The sequence below is a fragment of the Pteropus vampyrus genome, unplaced genomic scaffold (genome assembly GCF_000151845.1).
Source record: "Pteropus vampyrus isolate Shadow unplaced genomic scaffold, Pvam_2.0 Scaffold134, whole genome shotgun sequence".
Taxonomy (NCBI): domain Eukaryota; kingdom Metazoa; phylum Chordata; class Mammalia; order Chiroptera; family Pteropodidae; genus Pteropus; species Pteropus vampyrus.
Window position 1 is genome coordinate 3,571,900 of NW_011888915.1, and position 8,272 is coordinate 3,580,171.

The following is an 8,272-nucleotide window of genomic DNA, read 5'->3' on the forward strand; positions in this document are numbered from 1 at the left end:
TGGGGTGCTGGAACCTTTAAGTCCACGGTGAGTTGAAGAAGTGACGCTTTTTAAAAAATTCTAAGCTTTTAACATCACAACTTAACAACCAGAACAAAAGCCACATGCGAAAGACTAAAAAATAAAACCTCTATATACAAATAGCAGTCTAAAGATAAACCTTCTGCTGTTTTTAAGATTTAGTCATTTGCAAAGGGAAAAAATACCTTGTAGTGCTTACAGACACAAATGCTCTTCAAAATTCCCAGCCCCGTAATAAACTGATAAGGGGAAAGTGAAGTAAAATGGAAAAACTCAGTTTTCCACCTGTGTAGAGAAAAAAACAACTGTTCCCTATGTGTGTTTGTTTCTTCCCTGTGAGCCTCCTTTATTATTCACACAAAACATTTCATTTCTGACACTGCTGATCACCAAATGTGTGGGGGGTTTCCCCCAAACAATAAGCAATTTTGACACTATTTACCCAAAGATATCATCAGATCCTACAGGTTAAGGGCTCAATCCCACAAGACCGCCCCCTCCCACCCAACACATGCAGAGACTGCAGACGCTGTTACAAGCACGGGTTATCCCCTGGACTTCTGACCAACTCACTATAGATTGGAGATTCCAACGGCCCCCTCCTTGGGTTTGACTAACTTGCTAGAGTGGCTCACAGAACTCAGGGAAACATTTCCTTACTGTTTACCAGTTTATTAAAGGATACAGTAGAGGATACAGATGAATGGCCAGATGAAGAGACACACAGGGTGAGGTCTGGGAGGGTGTCAAGCCCAGGAGCTTCCATCCTCGCAGAGCTGGGGCACATCAGCCTCCTGGTTTGGATGTGTTTACCACCAAACCCTGTACTATTGAGATTTTATGGAGGCTTCTTCACATAGGCACGATCAATTATTAACTCTGTTTCCAGCCCCACTCCTCTCTCTGGAGGACGAGGGGTGGGGTGGAAAATTCCAAGCTTCTAATAAATGGTTTGGTCTTCCTGGTGATCAACTCCTACCTAGGAGCCCACACGGAGCCATCTCATTAGAACAAGAGATGCTCCTAGGGCTCTTTCATTTAGGAAATTACCACTGTTTTACAAGTTCTGTGCCAGAGACTGGGGGCAGAGACCAATATATGTTTTGTTTATGATCTCAAAGAGAAATTGAAGACATGGACGTCATAACATAGTTAATACTTTTTAAAAGTCGCTCTACCATTTCAGTTGCTAACTGAATGGAAAGCTAACCCCCAGGATCGCCGCCTTTGTATTGTTGGGTCCCAAGGACCCCTCCGTAGGTTACTGATTCCCACACAATGTTCCAAACCTACTAGCTGTCTTGAATGTTAAACAATCTAATAGAATTCTTCCCTCTAATAAAAAATCCCAAGCTTATGAAAAAACGTATTCATACATCCTTCACTTGGTGAGCAATTCTGGCTGTTGTTCTGAGGCTGAGGCACAATCCTTGGGGCTGAGGGACACCTGTGAGTTAACAAATTCAGGATCCCTGGAAAATAACATGTTAGGCTGGCTGAAGGGTAATGGGATGAGCTGCTGGAAAAGTAAAATTAGGGTGGATACGCAGCCTAGTCATTAAGTGCTGAGACTATGGGCCCAAGCATTGGTTCGAACCTGGGTCCTGCCACTCCCCACCTGTGTGATACTGGGCAGATCACCTCACCTCTCTGTGCCTCATCAGCTGTAAAGTGGCGATAAGAGTAGCTACCCTGATAACTGTTCAGCAAATTGGAGGAGGCAATGCATGTAATGGCCTGAGGGCACTGCCTGGGGCATAGAAAGTGTTCAAGAAATACTGCCTGTTATTGTGACCTTTCCTATGACCTCGGTGGATGAAACGTTTCTCTGCTTTTAAGAATATTTTTAAGATAATAAAATGAAAACATAAAGAAGTCTTGCCATTTTTGGAAAATAACACAATAATATGTACATTTGTTCACTAATGCAATAAATATTTATTGAGCACTGACTATGTGCTAGGTATTGAGGATAAAGTGGTGAACCTTACATAGAAGACTGTCATTCAGTGAGGTATACAAAGAATACATTCAAAGAATCGTGAAAATAGTCACATACTGAGAAAAATACTTCATAGAATCTTTTATAAGTTAATAGTACAAAATATGAAAGGCTTTATATACAAAGATGTTTCACGTGGCTTCATTTATAATGGTAAACTAGGAAATAACTTCAATATTCAATACTAAAGGAAAGGTCCATTCAATAATTATACAACAACTTAATGAAATATTATGCAGTCATTAAAATGATGGCTTTGAAGTTTATGTAGTTACTGTAAAAGGCATTTTTAATAAAATATTACTTGAAAAAAGCAAGACATGAAATTGTACTTATACTGTAATTATGTGTTTAAAATTTGCATATGAAAGGCTCAAAGGAAATATGCCAATTTGAGTTATAATGGAAAGATAATTATCATTTATGGAGTATTTATTGTGTGCCAGGGTATTTCAAGCACTTTACAGTATTTCCTTTAATTCTCAAACTCTTATGGTAGGTACTGTTATTCACGTTTCACTCAGATAGAGGTTAAATTTGTATATAAACTATGAGGGAGGACACTGAGATTTAAACTCGAGTTGGGTTGACTTCAAAGACAGGCTCATTTTACTAACAACAACAATTGATCATTACTGTGTGCCAAATCCTGCCCTAAGCATTTCATGCATATAACTCATTTACTCATCACAAGTTCTCTATGAAGTAGGTTCTAATATTGTCTTCTTTTTACAGATGAAGAAAGTGAGACTCAGAAAATTAAATGGCTTGCCCAAGGTCACACAGCTGATCAGTACAGGATATTCTGCTGATTTCAAAGAGAACTAAGGCAAAAGAACATAAATGGCTCTACTAGAAATATAATTTAAAACATTCATGTGCACATAGCAGCTATTCAAAAACATTTTAAATAACTTTTTTAAAATTTTATTTAAATAGTGAGTCTTTTGGGGAGGAGTGCAGCAGTTTTGTTTTGTTTTGTTTTGTTTTTTTAATTATGAAATATTTCAAACATACCAAGAAGTACAGAAAACAGAAAAGCCAGTAGGCTTTAACAAGCATTAACATCTTTAAAAGTAACAAAAGCTACGTCTCTACCAAAGGCCACTGAGAAAATTTTTAATTGTAGCCTTTAAATTCTTCTTAAACTGGATGTCAATATGAAAGGCATAAACTCTCAAAAAGCCATTTTCTTTTACTAAAAAAGTTCAAAGAAAAATGTAAAAACAGTTTAGCTAGAATATAAGGAAGAACCCCAGGCAAGGAATAAGGGGTCAAACCTAGTCAGTAAAAGGGATTCAAAAAAAATTAAAAAGTGACAAAGAAATATCACTCCCAGCAAACCTGGGTTCGTGAGACACAAAGCTTCTTCCTCCTTAACGGGCCAACGTCCCACCCTCACCTCCATCACCTTTCTTCGGCTCTGCTGGTGCCTCAAGTCTTACAAAAAGTGGGCCCAACCTGTCTACAGCCATGCCACTCTGAACAAGCCTGACCCCTTCTGATCTCAGAAACAAGCAGGGTCGGGCCTGGTTAGTACTTGGATAGGTGAGCACCTAGGAAGACCAGGTGTTGTAGGCATAAAAAAATAAAAAAATAAGGGATTGTAAGCTGACAGAGGTCCTTGCAATCTGTGAGGTCGACCAAGGGTTGTCTCGCCTAAAAAATAAAAAAAAAATAAAAAAAAAGTGGGCCCAACCAAAGAGGTCCTTCAGCAGGAGATGAATTTCTACAGCACAGTAAGGACACAGAGTAAGGAATCACGAGACAGCAGGGAAGAATGACCAAGGGGGCAGCTGCACACCTCAGGGAGCTCCAGGAGCATTTCACTAGCATGCTGCAGGACTTAAGCACAGAAATGAGGTTTAACCATTGGATGTACCTTTTAAGAAATGAAATTACCTTTGCAAGTCAAGTTGCTCTAGCCAGAATTCTGTGTTAGCCTCTGATCTGAGATACCAGAATGACATCTTCCTGGCCTTGCTGGTCAAACTGAGAGCCTTAATTTAGTAGCATAAAGGACCTAGCTGTATCCAAGCTCAATCTTACGAAAAAATGGATCCATAAGATTTGTGCCTCAAATGCACTTAGTCCGCAAAATCTGCAGATGCAGTCTCTATTTTTCTAGTATTTCAGTGCAGCCTGTGCAAAGCTGTTTCAGTTTTCAATTCTGTGCCTTCCTCAGGTTTATACGAGGTATGTGCAGATTTATGGTGACCACAAATTCCTATTTTCTCATTGTCTTTGTCTTTGAATTTAGCACAACAGAGGGCAAGAACATGATCAAAAAGTAATAGATGGGTTGGAAATTTACCAGAACAGTGGGGAGGATATGGCTCCCAAATCTCCAAAGATACCCAGCGGGGTATGAGAAAAGAGCAATAGGAAAACAGGTATTACATTTAAGTGTTACAGAGATGAGGGCATTTCCTCTACGTTCCGACAACTGTAGACTTCAAAGTCATATGAATACCCAATGCTGATGGAGACAAGTCATGCATTTGTCTTGTCTCCTCACTTAAGCTTCAAGGTGAGGGGTCAAAGAGTACAACGGTTAAGAGCGTTGACCCTGAGGTCAGACCACCTGGAATTCCAGCTCTACCATTTACTAGCTGATGACCGTGTGCAAGTAATTTAACCTCTATGTGCCATCATTTCCTCATCTGTAAAAAGGAAAAGTGGGCAGAACAACAGTCTCTCTCTCAGAGGGTTATAGGGACAGCTCAATGTTCACATATCAGTGTGGGGCTCTGCTCACGGTAAACACTCGTTATAATTGTAGCTACTATTATTATTATATCTGGCTTTCTCCAAAGTTTCCAGGACAGTCTGTGTTTACAGAAGGCATGGATTAAAAATAAGCCAACATATCTATTATTGGCACTAACACTTCGAAGGCACCTACAGTATCTACAAATCTTTGTAATATGCAATTTATCTAGTTCACACAAATAGGATTTTAAATGAAACTATAACAACCTCACCACATGCTTACCAATCCCTCTTCCTAACAAGTATTTTATAAAGTATATGTCTTATTTTTAAATATTTTATTGCTACCTCTACTCTCGCAAACCTACTTGTTAAATGAATTATCTCTGACACTCTTGGATCTACATACACTTAGCTTAAACTCCTGAATTTTTGTGCAGGCTTAAAGACTATTTGTCAGACGATTTTTTTTTTTTTAAAATCTTGGTAATTGCACTTTGAGGGTAAAAAGGGAGGGCTGAAAAAAAAAATCATGGTGTCAGAATTGAAAATGACCTCTTAGTCCAACCCCTGATTTTACAAAAAGTGACAGTGATGTTCAGAGCAACTAGTCCAAGCAGCAACTAGTCCTAGACCACTGGAGCGTGGCCAAGGCAGGGCCAGAGCCCAGGTTTCCTGATTCCTCGCCCGTTCGCTCCTCATTGCACTGTGCTGAGACATGGCATCCGATCACTATTCAGATAATGACACCAACACATCCAGAGCTCAGGAAACCACTTTCTGTCATTTCAAATAAGAACTTAACTTCCCAGGTTTTGACTAGTTTCATAGAAGGCAAAGTCCCAGCATTTCAGCTGGCTGATTTAAGGGATTCGTGAAAGCTTTACCGGTGAGCAGTCTATTACAACCCCAATGAATTCAAATGAGGCACTGGGATTTCGGATTCCTAAGTCTCAGTCAAGGTAAAGGCACTAATTTAAACTCGGCAGAAGGAACAAAATCTGTATCCCTTACAGAATGTTCGTTTTCATCAAGATGCTTTCATTGCAAAGGCTACATTTCTCAGGACTAAAACTCTAGAGATAACAATGGGATGAGTTGAGCTGACGGGGAGGGGAATATTTATAAAGAGGACAGCTATAATTATTTAACTGATCTAGAAATAAATTGTTAAAAATCAGAATTCTTAGTAATATTCTCACAGCATCTAATGAATAAATATCAAGCATATCACTCTATTTGAACACTCAAGAATGGGATTAAAAAGTATTATCAACAGAGGTAAATTGAGAGCTGGAACTGGATGGGCAGAACATATTTCATCCGTTCCTTCAAGTAGTTCAAGTAGGGAAAAGAATCTTGAAAGAATTCACAATGCCAAGCGGGAAATAGAAATCTCCAATATCTGGTCAGCAGAATATTCCACTGGTATTCTTATGTTGTACTTGTGACTTTTTTTTTTGTTTACTCTTTCAAATGAGCTTTATTTGCTCTTAGCCTCTATCTTGGACTCACTGGGTCTTGAAATGTCCACTCTTTATTAAACTATCATTCGCGTGTGTACACCAGACATTTAACTTACAGATAAGGAGCAGCTCAGGGCAACTAGTCCAAGGTAATACAATTAAAATGCTTGGAAGAGGATTGGGGTCAAATAACTAGCTAATGACAGAAGCATTAACTTTCAATGTCTTCGGAGTAGGAATCAGAAGACTGAAACTAACAATTTTATTTGTTTTTCACAAAAATCCTGTGAGGGTAGAATAATTTGCCATGCTTTCCAAATGACAAATGGAAGTTCTAAGAGGTTAAGTCATTCATTCAAGTCATGTGATAAGAAAACTGAAAATTCCCAGAGTCAGCTTGTGGTAGAAACTATAGATTGGCAGAATTCTTTTGGAAGGAGATTTGGCAAGATGCATCATGAGTCTTAAAAATGGGCTTGAACCTAGGAAGCTACCAGAAATATACACAAGTACTTATATGCACGGATTTACCACAACATTATTTATAATAGCGAAAAATAGAAACCAACAGTAACAGCTATTATGCCAATGGAATAATGCGAAGGCATCAAAAACCATGTTTTCAAGGAACATGTAATGACACAGAAAAATGTTTACAGTACGTCTATTAATGACGAAGTTGGGCTAAATGAACACAATGATCCCAATTTTGTTTTACCAAAAAAAAAAAAAATTCATATACATACATACACAAATATACACAAACAGAAGGGTTTATACCAAAATGTTAAATATGCACACACTGCGCATTAAATTATAAAATTAAAAAATGATTTTAAAAAATGTTTTTAAAGAAACAACATAAACTTGACCTGTACTGCTGCTATCTAAAATTTTTGTTCGAATCACTATTTAAAAGGTTATTTTCTTTAAAAAATGATACTTACCAGAGAACTTCCTTTAAAAATTTTTAAATACAGTTGACATTCTATATTATATTAGTTTCAGGTGTACAGCATAGTGGTTAGCCATCTATATAACCTATGAAGTAATGTCCCCGATAAGTCTAGTACCCACCTGGCATCATACATAGTTATTACAATATTATTGACTATATTCCCTATGCTGCGTTTTACATCCCCACAACTATTTTATAATAGCCAATTTGTACTTCTCAATCCCTTCACCTTTTTATCGAGCCCCCCAACCCCTCCAACCTGGCAACCATCAGTTTGAGAGAACTTCTCTTAATGCTAATAATTATTGAAGTTTTTCTATGTGCCAGACATGTTTCATATACATGCCTCACTTAATCCTTAAAATAATCCTGTGAAGTAGGACTACCATCACTCCATTTTAGAGATGAGAAAACTGAGGGTCCAAGATGTGAAGTGTGACACCTGAGACATGGGAAACCCAGATCATGGACTAAGGGACATGTCTGTACTCATTCCCTATGTTAAATACACAGTTAAAACCTTGTGTTCCATTAAATAATCTTCTAAAGGCAGAACATATTAGGCTCTTAGTTCAGGAGGTGATATTTGGTATATGATTATTAGGATGTCTATAATTTGCTTCAAAACATTTCAGTACACAAAGTATAATATTAAGGTGCATGTACTAGTTCAAGTTCTACACCAGATACGGTCAGTTGGCATAACGCAAGATTCACACTTCAGGAGTTGGCTCTGAGCCTTCTAATCTGCAACCTCACTCTGCAGAAGTTTCAGTTACCTTTATCCATGACAACTGACCTGAGGCTCTGATAATTAGCATAAGCAATGTTAAAACTGTGAATTTTCACTGGTGAAATCAGTGGCTTGCTAACTAGCATAATGGATGTTAGAAACAGACTATCAATAATTTAGTTAGTGGGACTTAGCTCAAAATTCTAGAGATATACCCATCATTGCACAATCAAGGTGTAAGACTATCTAGCAAGCTCTTCACTCACCAGTTTAGGGATGGTGCCCACAGTTTATGTCTAAATGATCCTGTGGCCAGCCACTGGATCAGAAGATTCGGGCTACCCGATGCTATCTGTAAAACGGCTCAATCTTGCCTTTGG

General features: G+C 38.3%; 1 protein-coding gene and 1 pseudogene across 5 annotated transcripts in view; one reads left to right on the forward strand and one right to left on the reverse strand.

The window, feature by feature from the left end:
• Nucleotides 1–8,272, reverse strand: part of PRELID2 (PRELI domain containing 2) — a 66,172-nt gene that overhangs the window by 15,550 nt on the left and 42,350 nt on the right. The gene's annotated exons all lie outside the window — the stretch shown is intronic.
• Nucleotides 3,487–3,604, forward strand: LOC111744406 (annotated as a pseudogene).